The 15,707-nt window shown below is 40.2% G+C and overlaps 1 pseudogene; it reads left to right on the plus strand.

Annotated features, from left to right (window-relative positions):
* The first annotated feature begins 12,401 nt into the window (after window positions 1-12,401).
* On the plus strand, window positions 12,402-13,239 carry LOC114490464 (annotated as a pseudogene).
* The last annotated feature ends 2,468 nt before the right edge of the window (window positions 13,240-15,707 follow it).

The following is a 15,707-nucleotide window of genomic DNA, read 5'->3' on the forward strand; positions in this document are numbered from 1 at the left end:
GGTATTGTTTACATTTTTGAAGGATGCTGTCTTTAAATTGCACACACTTGTCCTTAAATTGTCTGAATTTAACCCCAAAGGACATATTCCTCAAATTAAGTCCTCTGGCACCTTGGTGATATGCTCATATATTTATTTAAAAAATGTGAGAGTTCCATTTTGTTCATTTCTTTCGCACTAATCTATACTACATACTCAACATTTAAACATGGCCTTTGTCATCATTCATTCATTCTTTCATTCCAAACCTTCTGTGTTATACCAGGGAATAAAACAAACAAAAATCTCTGTTCACTGGAACTTACATTCTACTAGATGGAGGATAAACATAATAAGTAAGTAAAATATATAGTATGTGAGGTCCTATGGAAAAAATAAAGCATAACAGGGAAAATCAGGAGAAGGTAGCCTGAAATTTTATGTGTGGGGCTCTGGCTCACTTCATTGAGAAGGTGGCTTTTAGGTAAAGAGCTATAAAAGGAAAGTGGGGTTAGTCAAGAGAAAGGCGTGACCCAAGCAGACAGAACACAGGACGCAGGACTCCTGAGGAAAGAGTGAGAAAGCAGGAGGGGAGGGTGGTTATGAACAGTAGTTCAGTCATGAGTGTAGGTGAGGCTGGTGCTGAAGATGAGGCCATAGGGATCATGAGAAGGTATGGATTATGTCGGGGCTCCTAGGCCACTGTGGAGATCTTGATTTTACTCTGAAGCAGGAGCCACTACAGGATATTAGAAGCAGGACTGGCATGGCCTGATGTCTGAGGATTGCCCCAGCTATGACGTTGAGACTAGGCTGAAGTGGGTGAGGGCAGCAGCAGGGAGACCAGGTAGGAAGCAATAGCAGTGACTCTGTGTAGGTGCATTGAGCAGAGTGGTGGCAGGACAGTGGTGAGAAGTGGCCACATGGGACCTATTCTGAAAATTTGCTGATGGATCAGAGGTGGGTGTGGGAGGAAGAGAAGAGACAAAGATGAGATAGAGAATTTTTGGAATGAGCAATGGGAAGGGTAGAGTTGCCATCCACCGAGTCTGTGTTTATTTCTGGGACTAGGCGATAAACTTCTGGAAGCAAAAGACCAGTGTTCTGTAAACCTCACAGGGCTCCACAGAAACATAATAAAAATTATATTTAAATATAAAATAAAGTTTAAAGTTCCCCTTGTTGGGCCTTTTCTGGCTGACCAGGAATGTCTCAACCATCGCCATGGAGCCATCTAGCCATTAATAGCTCTGCCTCCCTCACTGGTGGGGCATCCGCTTGTTCCCCAGGATGGTCCTAATGATGGCCTTAGGATGGCCACAAGAATGGGTCTCTGCAGCCTTGGATGGTGTGGTTCAGTGGACTGAGTGCCGGCCTGCAAACCAAAGGCTCTCCAATTTGATTCCCAGTCAGGGCACATGCCTGGGTTGTAGGCCAGGTCCCCAGTAAGGGGCATGCAAGAATCAACCACACATTGATGTTTCTTTCCCTCTCTTTCTCCTTCCCTTTCCCTCTCTCTGAAATTAAATAAATGAAATCTTAAAAAAAAAAAAGAATGGTTCTCTGCCTCTCTATTTGGAGCATTATTTTACCCTCTGGGTTCCATATGGGTCCAGATACTTTCCCAAACACGTGCAAGTCCAGGGAAAGGGGTTGAGGGAAGATGGAGGAAATCAGCTCACACCCCTGATCTAACAATCCTGTTCTCTTGTACTACAAACAGGGTGGATTTAATCTAGAAGAGGTGGAACAAACATATTGAAGCTTTTAACAAGAGTCAACCGACATAATGTGGTCAGTAACATAATGGGTGACACTGCAGCAAACTTAATAGTCTTAGGCAGTTGCTGCTACATGGACATGGGGGTGCAGAGAACTAAACTGTGTGAGCTGATTGCAGCCCAGGAATCCCTCTCCAGCCCCTGGGAGCAGTCCCATTAGGATCCCACCCCCAACCTTGGTCATTTGAAGGCTCATCCTTCTGCTAACTCTGTCTTACTATAGCCCTCTCTTTGACTCATTCATTTTTGGTGACCCTCACACTCCACCTTACGTTACTTTCTGACTCTTGCTACCCCTGGTAGAAGTACCCAGGTAGGGGATGCTTTCATACCTCTGTGTCTTGCCAGCCCTGTTCCTGTAAATGCTGCAGGTATTTCTTTGTGGCTATAAAGTAATCCATCTGTCTCACAATTCAGCATTTACTAACAAAAATTTACCAATGTACACCCTGTGGTGGGCAGGAAGGGAGTCTTCAGCATGCCAACATGTGAGATGAACAATCTTTTTAATTTTTGCTGATCAGGTGGGGAGAAACTGCATCTCATTTTTTCTTTTAATCTGTTTTTTCCCTGACTACTGGTAAGGCTGAGCATCTCTTCAAGTGTTCATTGGCCATTTGTATTCCTTTCTGTGAATTAACTACTCATATTCCTTTATTCTTTTTTCCATTTGGGTGGTTTGTTTGCCTTTTCTTTAACAGTTATATATTTTGCAAATGTTTCCTCCCAGACCATCCTTGGCTTTTAGACTAAGGAGAAGTGGGAAAGAATATTTCACTAACTTAAGAAAAATGTCTGATGAAAATATAGTTATTCTTTTAGTAGATACCAAGTGTATCTGAGTTAACACATTTTAAAGTATTCATTTGAACGTGAAACTTGCCAGTATATTATTTGTTTTGCACATACAAGGGGGACCACAGCAGGTTTTGTATTTCAACAGTGTTTTTTCTTTAGGGACATTCCTTATTGATAGCTCTAAGGCTAAGTGTCCCAAATTAAGTAATTTATACAAAAACTTTCACAGTTCCACGGGAAAACAAATTTTTATTCCAAGTGTCAATTCTTTTCTTCTTTATTATTCTTCCTTGAAAACTGCTTTCTAGTGAAGCCAGGATAATAGACTGGAGGCTTTGAGATGTGACCAAAGACTAAGAAGGAGACACACTGTTTGGAGTGACATAATGTTTATGGTCTTGATGGCTCAGTCTTTGGCTTTTATAGAGTCCGGTTGACTTTGACTACTCCACTCCATGGCTGCACCAGAAAACCCCTGCCTCTCACCTCTTTCACTTTCTTTCCCATTACTCTCCTCCAACGATAATTCATCACAGGAATCCAAATAGACAGAAGATGACCAAGGAAGCCAACAGGGGAGGCCAAACTGTGAGGATGGACCTTTGAGGGGGTGAAGCATAAGGGACAGATCTAAGAATAAGAAGGAAGGATAGTTTGACTGCAGGACTGTGGATAACAAGGACCAGGAGTTAGATGCTGAGGTCTTTCACCCTAGAGTTGATATTAAAAATTTTAACCAGCTGGTTCTGATCATCAGAAAGGATGCCAACTATAACATGGTCACCCTATTTGCCAGACGGGTGGGACAGATGTGAGACCACAAGTTCTGTGTGTCAGAGAAGCACTCGGTGAGGCTCAGAGCAGTGACTATCATTATCAACCATTATGTCAGCATTTCAATCTTTAATAACGAGTATGGCCATAGTGTGTGTTTATGTGTATACCAGTTGACTATGAGGACTGCCACGTCCATGGCAAGAATCAGGGGAATGAGCTGAATGGACCAGAGAAAGATGCCCAGACCTCCATATCCGGTGGACTTTGTATGGTAAGAAAAAATCATAAGAACCTGAAATAACAGACCAATTGCACATTCTCTGGAAATCTGTGTGTCAACTTCATCACTAAAAAGGACCCTACTTGTAGGGACAACCCTTTGCCTCCATGACAAGAGCTGGAGATGCCCAATGACCATCAAAAAAAAAGAGTCCAACTTGTCGAATGATTTTGTTTATTTCTAGAGTTAAACCCTGACATGCTCCCACCTCTTGCCTCTCACAAGTAGCTCTAACAATTCCTGTTTGGATGGCTCTTTAAATCTTGTGAGGTGCCTTCAACAAACATTTTTCATTTGGGTTCTCACAACAATATTGCAGTGTATAGGTCGGCCAAAAAGTTCGTTTGTTTTTTTTTGTAAGATGGCTGTAGTAGTGCTTAGTTGTCTTGAACTTCATTTGAAACAATTGTATTGGACTGTATTGTGACAGCTGTCATATCAGCATTCATTTAAAAAAAAAACTTACCAAAACTGGTTAATTTTTCTGTAGCCATTTTAATATTGAAGATAGAAGCAAGTGTGCAACATTTTTGGCACATTATGTCTCGTTATTTTGAAAAAGGTGAAAACGCCACTGAAATACAAAGAAGACTGGTGCAGTGTATGGAGAAGGTGCTGTGAGTGATCAAATGTGTCAAAAGTAGTTTGCGAAGTTTTGTGCCGTGCTGGAGATTTCTTGCTAGAACATGCTCCATGGTTGGATAGAACAGTTTAAGTTGATAGTGATCAAATCAAGACATTAATTGATAACAATCAACATTATACCATGCAGAAGATAGCCTACATACTCAAAATATTCAAATCAATGAAGCTATTGGTGAACATGAAAAATATGTCTTTTATTTTACTAAAGAAACTAAATGGACTTTTTGGCCCCCCCCAGGTTGTAGATGAGCAAGTTGCTGCCACCACAGTAACTTGCCCAGTGAAACTATTATTTAAAACTAAATTCAACCCTTTTCTATACTCTTTTAGCATGATGCCAAATGCATCACAAATTTTTAGTCAGCCATCATTTTAGGACTTTAAAGTCTAAAAACACTTTTTAAGTTATTTAAAGAATGAAGGGCAACTATAACCACTTGCAGAAACAACTTTATTCCTTTAGGTGGAGGACCCTTTATATCCCTTATATATCCTTTACATCCTTATCCTTCAAGCCCGGGAAGCCCACAGGATGAGACAACGCAAGGGGCTGATGCCCGCATCGGGTTAGAGCTCCGAGTCTTGAAGAAGGACAAAGACTAGAGGGATCTTAACATGTGGCCCTCAAAATAAACCTCAGAAAATGATGTTTGAATATGTTTTTTAAAAGTCACTGAAATTTACTGACAATCTGTGGTAAGAAGTTAACATTTTTCTAGTATATTCAACAAGTGAATTTCCTAAGGAAGTATTTGTCCTGGTCAGTTTTTGTATCCCTTGAGGGTCATTTCATGTAAATTTTTGCCATTTTCTAAGGGTCCAAACTAAAGGCCATCACTTAATATACACAAAATTCTTCGTAATCCTATAGAAAAACAAATTTTTATTTTGCAGTGAAGTTTCATGTTTAACAATAGCACATAGGTTTTGGGAAATAAGTTTACATGCTGGGAAGTGGATATTAAGAACTAATTTGTTTGAGAGGAAATTAAGAGAAATTAAGGGAAGAACTGAATTGATAAGGGTATCTCTAAAGGGCCCTGGGCTATTGATAGCCCATTTGCCACAACCTTTTCCTTCTTTCTTCACTGAGTGAGGAAATTCTCCAAAGAGCAAGGTATTTGTTATCATCTGTGTCCATTTGTTCTCTCTCATTAAAAGAAAGCATTTCTAAATTATTTGAGGGATTTACACTGTAGTAAAATTTGCAGTGTTTACAGAGCCATTTAATACTCTCTTATGCATCAGAGATGGGTATAACCCCTCTAATTTATGTTTATTTTCTTCTGAAGGGATGAGTTTAGTTGTTTCAAAGTGAAGTCTCTACAACAATTTTCTTGAAAAGCGCATGGACACAAATAGTTTACCTTTTCTGTTTCTCACTTTTTTTTGAATGTTGACCTAATTTTGTAAATCTATATAGTCCCATTTCCCCCATTTTCTGTGCCTCAAGTTTCCTCCAAGTGGGAAGGGAATAAATAGATGAAGTTGCCGGTTTTCCTTCTGTGAATGTGAACAATATCCTCTGAGCCTATGGGACACATGAGTGTACATTGTGTGGGCCTCTTGCCCTTACTGGTACGGGATTTTGCACCTCACAGAGATTTTTAAAAAGTTATTTCACATCCCCTGAAGAACTGAACACCCATATTAGAGGGCAATGTTATGGCTAGAGGCAGAAGAAAGGACAAAAGGAAAATATGAGGTAGGCTAAATCTCTAGTTCCTAAACTCAGATAGTTCCTTGAAAGTCACCTTTGGGTGGGAAGGCTAACTGACTCTTCTAGTTCTTTAGTTTCTTCCCAAGGCCTACTTCTGTGGTTGCTGCTGGATCATCGGCTCCCCAGCACAAAAGGAGGCATCCCAGTTCCCCAGGCTTTACAGAGAACAGAAGGGAGCCTGCCTCACGCTGGTATGTTACTTGTGTTAGCACCTGTAAGTCTGTTTTGCATTTCACTTCAACCTTTATTCACTGCTGATGACAGCAGCTGAAAATGAATCCTGACAGCATGTTGTGATTTTACAGTATCCAGCAGGAAAGCCCAGCTAATTGTGAGCATATGATTTTCCCAAGCACCAAATTTTATACTTAGTCCAAGGCTCTGATAAATCTACTTATTCAGTACTTGTTCATCATCGAGGCATTCATTGCTTTTCTCCCATGATTTGAGCAAGATGGAATTTGCTTTCTAAAAAGCAACTTCTGCTAGGCTGGGAAGTCAATGTCGTTTCTTTGGGGACATGGAGGTGTTTTTCACTGAACTGCTCCAGGAAAAAAATAAGAAGCCCCTGGGATAGCAAACAAAGGGCCCTGGGCAGGAAGGCAATTCCAGTGGTGTCTGGTTTCAGGCCAGAATGCTAAGGTCATAATTTCAGGCCATCGATGACTCTCCCAGATGTCTTCGGTCAAGTTAATCACAGTGTGCCTGAAGGTTGAGTTTTCAGGTAATCCACCCTGGCGTGATTGTAAAGCGAGAGCTCCTTCTAGCTGAAGGCTGGGAGTTTTATCTCAGCCTAGGCTGGGGATGGTTAAGACAGGACCCCCACCCTTTATCTTTTTAGTGTTGCCACTGAAGTCGACTAAATGACCCTTTCACAAATGCTGAAGATAGCTGGAGAAGTTGCATGTCAAGCAAATCCATGTAATTACTCATAGTGTTTTACATTGGGAGGAACACATCGGATATTGTGAGGACTCAGTGAAACTTGGCCCACAGTGGGCCCTCCACCAGCTGAAGGTTCTCGTCTTAAATGGGAAGGCGGTGATGTTGCTCTGTGAGTCCTCAGCCAGGCCCTAAGATGTGCAGAGTGCTCTGGCTAATGCTCATTGCCAGGGAACAGAAATCGCGTTTTCCTGTTTCTCTCAGCTTTTCTTCCTCCTTCTACAGCTCCCTTTAATTGGTGTTACTCTTCTCTAGTCTGAAGTGGATCTTTCCCCTGATTCACATTTACCTTAGTTTTGCCATGTATAGTGCACTCCCATGTATAATGCAAACCCTCATTTTTGGCCCGAACTTTCAGGAAAAAAAATCTTTTGTCTTAATTTTTTAATTCAGATTTTATTTATTTAGATTTAGAAACAAAACTGATTATTGGGTTCCAGGGTACTATTTTGCATAAGGATATCATTATTGCTTTCTAGAGTTACACTTTGAATGCCTAAACATAAATAAAAGAATTAAAAAACATTTATATAGATGTGGAATTAGTACTACTCATGTACGATGCACATCTTTTGTTTTCCCTCAAAAATTTGGACAAAATGTGTGCACTATACACAGCAAAACACAATTCTGTTGTGATTAGAAAACCTGATTTTGAAAGAATAAACTTCAATCTACACAGAAGTGTTTCTATCATTGCTGCCCCAGCTCTTGCATACATAAAATCTGGTGAAATATGTACAAAAGTTTTATACACACACACATATTCAATTGAGTGTTCATTATATACATCATTTTATTTACTCCTCACTATCCCTGTGAGTCAGTGCTAATATCATTTGATTTTTACAGGTGAGGAAATACTAAGGTTAAATAAAACATTGTTGAAAGCCTTTTAAATTGCAGGTGCACAGCCAAGACTTGAACCCGTGTCTGGCTGTCTTTAGAGAGCACGTGCTTCATCAAAACTTCCATGTGCAGGTTCCATGGCAATTTCTATCTTTCCCATCACCCATTCTGACTTCCTTCCTTGGCACAGCAGCTGGGAAGCACTGCTTGAGTGTCCACACAGCATCTGCTCACACAATGGGGTGAGTTTGAGGGCTCCAGCCTGTCTTGGTGCTGGGTGGGAATTGTTGCTCAGTTTCTGTCCCAACCTGTGCTCTCCTCTGGTGTCTCCTACAACAGGGCAAAGTGGAGGCTTGGGGAGGAAGAGAAGAACCTGGCTTTCCTTTCACACCACCTGTCTCAGGGATGGTTTTAGATGTTTGTGGAACCGATGCAAAACCTATGTTTTTTGAGATCTGTAAACCATGTCATTCTCAGGTCAGAAGGACACAGCAGTAGTATCCACAACACAAAGGGATTTCAGAATTACGGCGGTCAACCTGAGACAGGCTAGTAAGCCAGGACAAGTGGAATAGGGACACTGAGACAGATAGTTAAATGGCCAAGCAGTTCACAGCCACCTAGTAAATTGCCAAATTCTATCTTTCATAACCAAGGACACTTAAGAGTAAATGGTTGATACTGCCCCTCCCAAACCAGAAGGTAAATAGCTTAAATCACCTTATTCCGGGAGGGGGGGGGGGGGGATAGCAAAAATCCAATTAGCGCCATTTGTTTTAACCACACCCAAGGACAAATGAAGTTAAGGGAATAAATCTCATTTTGACACATCAGCAGCATAAAGCTGATGAATATTCCATTGAGATCCTCTCCTAAGACCTCCCCTAAACCCCCAACCTTTAAAACCCTTAGGACAAAGGACCCAGTGAGCTCTCTCCCTCCCAGGGCAGGCCAGTGCCTCTCCCTTCCCCTTCTTCTTCCCCCACAGGTTTGCATCCCACAAACTCTAAGAGTCCCCATGGGACTTGCAAGCAGGGGAGCAGGGGCAGCAGTAGCTCATCCCAGACTGTCTCCAAGGCCCCCTTTTCTCTGACTTCCCAGTGAGCTGACAGCAGCCCTGAATTGGTTCACTTCTTTCTCCTAATTTCTCCAGACAGCCAAAGGAGCCCGCCTAGGCTCGCTCCTGTTGCTGCTTCTACCCTAGCCCTCGTTTCACTGTCCCTAGCTTTAATAAACCTATCCTCAAGATCACTGGACTCCTGTTGTGAAATCTTTCCCATACAAAGTCAAGAACTCACAAGCTACTGGATGTTTTTAGGCAGGCCCACTCTGAGCCTGGTCTCCTGTCTGGTAACAAACTCTGTAAGTCTCCCAGATCACAAAAAGCAAATATATTTTTCTTATGTTTTCCTATATCATTGCTTCCTCTGTGACAATAAAGCTTTGGAAGGAAGTGTACTACTAATTACTTTGGGGAAATAGTCCAGGCAAGACACCACTGCTCCTCCTGGCTCTGGGGTTGCCAGGCATCATTGGCTGACCAGAATACTCTGTATCCCTGAGCCCTAACACAGCTTCACAGAACAACAGATCGGTCTGAATGTATGAGATGAAACAGCTTTTACTGCACACCCAGGATGACAGACGTAATGACAGCACAATAGTCAGAGAATTGCTTTTTTAAGTGGAGATTTTGGTCATCCTATCTCTGGCACAGGTCCTCTCTTTATATCTCCTTTTTAAGTTCCTTTCTTGTGCAGTTGAGGTCAGATGACGAGAAAGGCCATGCTTATGAGAAATCATGGATGGCACGAAGAGTCAACTAAGCTACTATTCAGAATAAAGGAATCCCGTTCTCAGTTCCCTGCCCTTCCTTTGCTTAAGTTCCTCCCATTGGAGGAAAGAAAAGTTGAAAAAAAAAAAAGTCCTAGTTAAAGAGAATTTGTTTTCCATTAAGAAGTATGAGCTTTCTTAGAACTGGAAAGATACTTCCCCCAAATTGCTATTCCTGATGCAGGCTCTCTTTACGGCTTTTAGAGTCAGAAATCAGGAGCATTTCAACTGAATATTTTCTTGATTAGATGATTTGGATGGAGGTCAATACGGAAGAAATCTCATATTCTTTATACAAAATTACGGATGGCCCAGTTGGCTGCTGCCCAATTCCAGGGTTCTGTCCTCAAGAGTCACAACTTGAACAGAGAATGAGGAACTAACTCAATGGAAGAGCATCTCATATTCGCTGTTTAACAGGGTGTTTCATTCATCTCCTCTCTTTGGCTATTCATGAAATAATAGTTACCCTTTTTTAATAAAAACATTCAATGAACTAGAAATAGAAGGGGACTTCCTCAAGCTGATAAAGGCCATCTGTAAAAACCTCACAGCTAACATCATACTGAATGCTTTCTCCTTAAAGATAAGGAACAAAACATGGATGTCTACTCTTACCATTTCTGTTCAACATTGTACTGGAAGTTCTATCCAGAATTGTTAGGTATTAAGAAGAAAGCAGAACATCCAGGCTGAAATAAAAGGAGTAAAACTACATTCTTAAATGACATACTCTTGTATATAGAAATTTCTAAGAAAACAACTAAAAAATTATTAGAACTACCATAATTTCGGACTATAAGATGCACTCTTTTCCTCCAAATTTGGGAGGAATAATGGTTGTTAATGCTGCTGTTGAGTTCTGTTTACATTTACATTGGTGAAATATGTTATTTATGTTATTAAATATTTTACCACATTTTTTACTTCAAAATTTTTTTCCTACTTTCCTCTTCTAAAACCTAGGTGTGTCCTATGGTCTGAAAAATATAGTAGTAAGTGAGTTTGGCAGAATTGCAGGATTTAATAATATTGATGCACACACAAAAAGAAACAAAAACTTAGTTGTGTTCTATAAACTAACAATGAAAAACCCAAAAATGAAACTAAGAAAACAATTTAATTACAGTACATCAAAAAGAATGAACTACCTAGGAATAAATTTAATCATGGAGGTGAAAAGATTTGCATACTAAAAATTACAAACGTCATTAAAAGAACCCTAAATAGACATAAGAATGTTTCCTGTTCACAGATTGAAAGACTTAATATTGTTAAAATAGCAGTATTCCCTCAGTTCACCTACAGATTCATTGCAATATCTATCAAAACCCTAGCTGCCACCTTCTCTTTTCCTCCTCCTCTTCCTCCTTGCAGAAATTAACAAGCTGATTCTAACATTCATATAAGAATTATCTGGAGTTATCCAAACTGGAGATTAAGAGCACAGTCTTCCAAAAGACTGTCCTCACTTCAGACACCAGCCACAAGTCCATGGGTCTCAGGACCATCTTCACTTCCAACCAGCTGGCTACAACTTCAGGGGTTCACACAATTCTCCTCAGTTTGATAATTCACTAGAATGACTCACAGAACTCAAGAAAGCACTAGATCACAGTTTTATTACAGCAAAAGTCTACAAATTAGAACCTGCTAAAGGGAGAGACACATCGGGTGAAGTCTGGGGAGGTTCCAAATGCTCGGTTTCTGCTTCCTCAGGGATGTGCCACACTCCTGGCATCAAAGTTCACCCAAGTTTCCATGTTCAGAGTTTTACCAAGACTTTATTACATGGGCGTGGTTGATTGAATCATTGGACACATGATTAAACCCACTCTCCATCCCCACTCCACTTTCTGGAGGCTGGGTTGACATCACCTAGGTCAAAGCTCTGACTTGCTAATCACATAGTCACCGCCTTAGCCTAAACTATCACCTGCTGTCCAAGAGGCCCAATATGAATAACAAAAACACTCCTATCACTCAGGAAATTCAAAGGTTTAGAGGTTACCTTCCAGAAACTGAAGATGAAGACCAGCCAACTCTTTATTATGCAGAAATGCAAAGGACCCAGCATATCCCAAACAATGTTTAAGAAGAACAACTAGAGGACTCAAAATTCCTCACTTCAAAACTTACTTCATAGATACAATATTCAGGACAGTGTTGTACTGGTATAGAAATAAACATTTAATTCAATGAAACAAAATTGAAAATCCAGATATAATTTCTTATACTTATGGTCAATTGATTGTCCATCAGGGTGTCAACAGATGGTGCTGGAAAAATTGGATACACATGCTTAGAATCCAGTTGATCTCCTATTTCATACCATACACAAAAATTAACTCACATGGCTAGAAGATCTAAGTATTAGAGCTAAAACTATAAAACTTTTAGAAAGAGACTTAGGGATAAATCTTCATGTCATTGTATTAAGCAATGGCTTCTTTGGTATAACTGAAAACACAAGTGATGAAAACATTGATAAACTTGACTTAATCAAAATTAAAACTTTTGTGCTGCAAATAATAACATCAAGGAAATGGAAATATAATCAAAAGGATAGGAGAAAATATTTGCAAATCATATATCTGTTAAGGCACTTAAATGAAGACTACATGGACTCAAACAACTCAACAATAAAAAGAAGATTAACCCAATTTAAATATAAGCTAAGAATTTGAATAAGCATTTCTTAAAAGAGTATATACAAATGAATACCAAGAGCTTAAAAGGGGTAAACTGCAAGTGTCCTTAGCACTGTTAGCTTTGCTTTCCTCTGAGGTTCCTGGAAATGACTGGCTCGAGTTTGGATAGCAACGAAAAGGATTTCTTTGAAGATAAATTAGATGAAGAAAGTGTGATTTGCACACTGGTTCCAGTTAATGAGGAACATAATGAAGAACATCAAATGGAACCAAGAGTTTCTTCACCCTCAGAAGCCAACCTGAGGATGTTTGGGACAAACAATACAGTTCATCTTCCTCAGATGAATGAACAATCCAAAGAGTGCCCCAAACCAATTCTTTCCCTGCCAACCATTTTTCCTTCAACTAATAAAGTACATCGTGATACCTTGCAGGACTGGTGCCAACAAATTAATTTGAGTACTGAAGGCAAGAAAATAGAGATTTATGTGAGGCTGAAGGAACATGCTTACTCTGAAGAAAAACAGAATATTGCTGGAATACCACAGGAGGACACATTGCAGCTCTGTTTGAGGAAATGCAAGATGGTGACCAAGAGAACAAGGAGCAATAAAATGTGTAAGATGAGTGAGAGAAAGAGACCAATATAGCTGATACGATAACTATGGCTCAGGAGGCTGTGTTGGCAGCATGGTGAAGAATTGCTGTAGGAGCCATGCAGCCTAAGGCTGTGAATTATGCTCCATTCCTGTTCCTGCTGAGAACTTTCTGCTGCAAACATCTGGTGCCAGGTGGTGTGTGGTCCGTGGCAGACCTCTTTTGGGAGAAAAAGAAGGGTGGGTTCATCAGCAGTTCTATGCCAGTCAGGCCTAGGTGCCTGACACCCCCAAGAAGATGATCTCTCTCCTCCTGTTACTGGCCTGCACTTTTCCATCCTCAGACCTAGAAGATAGTATGTTATGCCATGAATGTGTTAAGAGGAATAAAATAATGATGGAAAAATTAATTAAAATGAAGAAGAAGAAGGAGGAGGAGGAGAAAAAGAAGAGGAGAAAGAAGAAGAAGAAACCGTGTTTGAACACACATAATTCCTTTTGGATGGGTCATGTCTCAATAAATGGTGGAATGCTCACAGCAAAAAACCAAAAACCAAAAACCAAACAAACAAACAAACCAAGTGAATACCAAGCACATGAAAGATGTTCAACATTATAGGAGTTAGGGAAGTGCAAATCAAGGCACAACAGGATACAACTTCACACTCACAAGCCTGGTTAAAATAAAAGAGAAAATAAGAACAAGTATTGATGAGGATGTTAAAAAAACTGGAACCCCCTCATACATTGCCATTGGGTTGTAAAATGGTGCAGCACTTTGACAATTTGCAAGTTTCTCAAACCATTCAATGCAGAGTTGCCATATAACTCAGCAAGGCTACTCCTCTCTATATACCCAAGAGAACTGGAGACATATATCTACACAGAAACTGTAAATGGGCATTTATAGCAGCATTGTTCACAGTAGTCAAAAAGTCAACATAATCCAAATGTCATCAACAGATGAATGGATAAAAAAAAGAAAATGTGGTGCCCTGGCCAGTGTGGCTCAGTTGGTTGGAGCATCATCCCATAACGGGAAGGTTGAAGGTTTGATTCCTGGTCAGGGCTGATGATTGAGTTGCAGGTTCAGTCCCCTGTCAAGGCATGTATGAAAGGCAACTGATGGATGTCTCTCTCTTTCACATCAATGTGTGTGTCTCTCTCTCCCCCTCCCTTCTTCTCTCTCTAAAATCAATGAGCAAGTCCTTGGGTGAGCATAAAATTTTTTTAATGAGAAAAAAATGTAGTATATTCTTACAATGGAATATTATTCAGCCATAGAAAGGAATGAAATACTGATACATGCTATGGCATGATTGAACCTCAAAAACATTATATGAAGTCAAATAAGCCAAACACAAAAGGCTATACGTTGTATGATTACATTATATGAAATATCCAGAATATGGAAATCCACAGAGACAAAAAGTAGACTAGTGGTTGCCACGGGTAGAAAAGGAGGGATTGTGTGTGTTGTGCAGTGACTGCTAAAGGGTAGAGATTTTTGAAGGGTAATAAAGATGTTCTCCAATGAAATATTGGTGATGGTTACACAATTTTGTGAATATACAAATAACCCCTAAATTGTACACTTAAAATGATGAACTTTATGGTATATACACAAACATATGAAGTCTGTCTAGAAAATATCCAGCCACATAATATGAAAAATAGAGAAATTTATCGAAGAAGATGCAAGATACATGAAACATAGTACATAGGATGATAACACCTCAATTCTCTTTAAAGTAGGTGCCTTGGGACTTCACACAGTTCTCCCAGCTTCTCTTCCACTATTAAAACATTCTGAAAAATCCTTAGTTGGAATTGCAATCAGCTGCCCCATTTTATTTTTCTAAATCTCATTGATGGTCTGAAATCTCTTCTCTTTCAAAGGTGGTTTTAGTCTTGTGAAAAGCCAGAAGTCAAGTTGCAGGGCACCAAATCTGAGCTCTAGGGTCTGAGTCACCTGGGTGATTTAATGTTTTGCAAAAAAAAAAACCCTGCACAAGGCATGATATATGAATGGGTGTGTTGTTGTGATGAAGCTGCCCATCACCAGTTGCCACAGCTGCAGCCATTTTCATCATGTGGTGTCTCCAACTTACAAAGAACATTGAGGTAGTACTTCTTATTAACTATTTGACCTGGAGGGGCATACTTGTAATGAACACCTTCCCAATCAAAAAATACAGTTAACATGGTCTTGATGTTACTGTGACTTTGCCATGCCTTCTTCAGGCATGGAGAACCAGATAGCAGAAGCCATGGAACAAATTTTGCCATGACACGTTTCATGCCAAGATATTGTGTCAAAATCTCGGACACAGTAGTTTTTGGAATCCTGGGATCAGCTTCTAGTTCTTGTACTTCAGCAGCCAATCTGTTGATTGCAGCCTGTTTATGTTCAGCATTCTCAGGTGTTCTGCTTGTTGCAAACCTTCCAGAACGTGGTTCACTTTCAACAGATTCTCAACCACCTTTGAAGCATTTGTGCCACACTTTTATTTGCGCTGCACTCATTGCATTGTCCCAGAAAGCCTTCTGAATCATCCAAGTAATTTCTGCAGAGGAATGGTCAAGCTTAAAGCAAAATTTAATGCAAATTCATTGCTCTACTTGCTCAGTCATCTTGAATACAACTGGCCACACAGTACACATGCTCACCCAATGACGTCTACTGCCCCCACTGACTAGTACAGTGAAATTGTCATTGTTCACACATGCCCATTCCAGTCCACTCTCCTTGGTTGCTAGGTTACATCGATGTTGGGTAAACCATTTTTGTGATATTAAAAATGGCTGGACTTTTCCCAGACAGACCCTGATATATCAGGGTTTATATTGCTGATA

The sequence above is a fragment of the Phyllostomus discolor genome, chromosome 3 (assembly GCF_004126475.2).
Source record: "Phyllostomus discolor isolate MPI-MPIP mPhyDis1 chromosome 3, mPhyDis1.pri.v3, whole genome shotgun sequence".
NCBI classification, from domain to species: Eukaryota; Metazoa; Chordata; class Mammalia; order Chiroptera; family Phyllostomidae; genus Phyllostomus; species Phyllostomus discolor.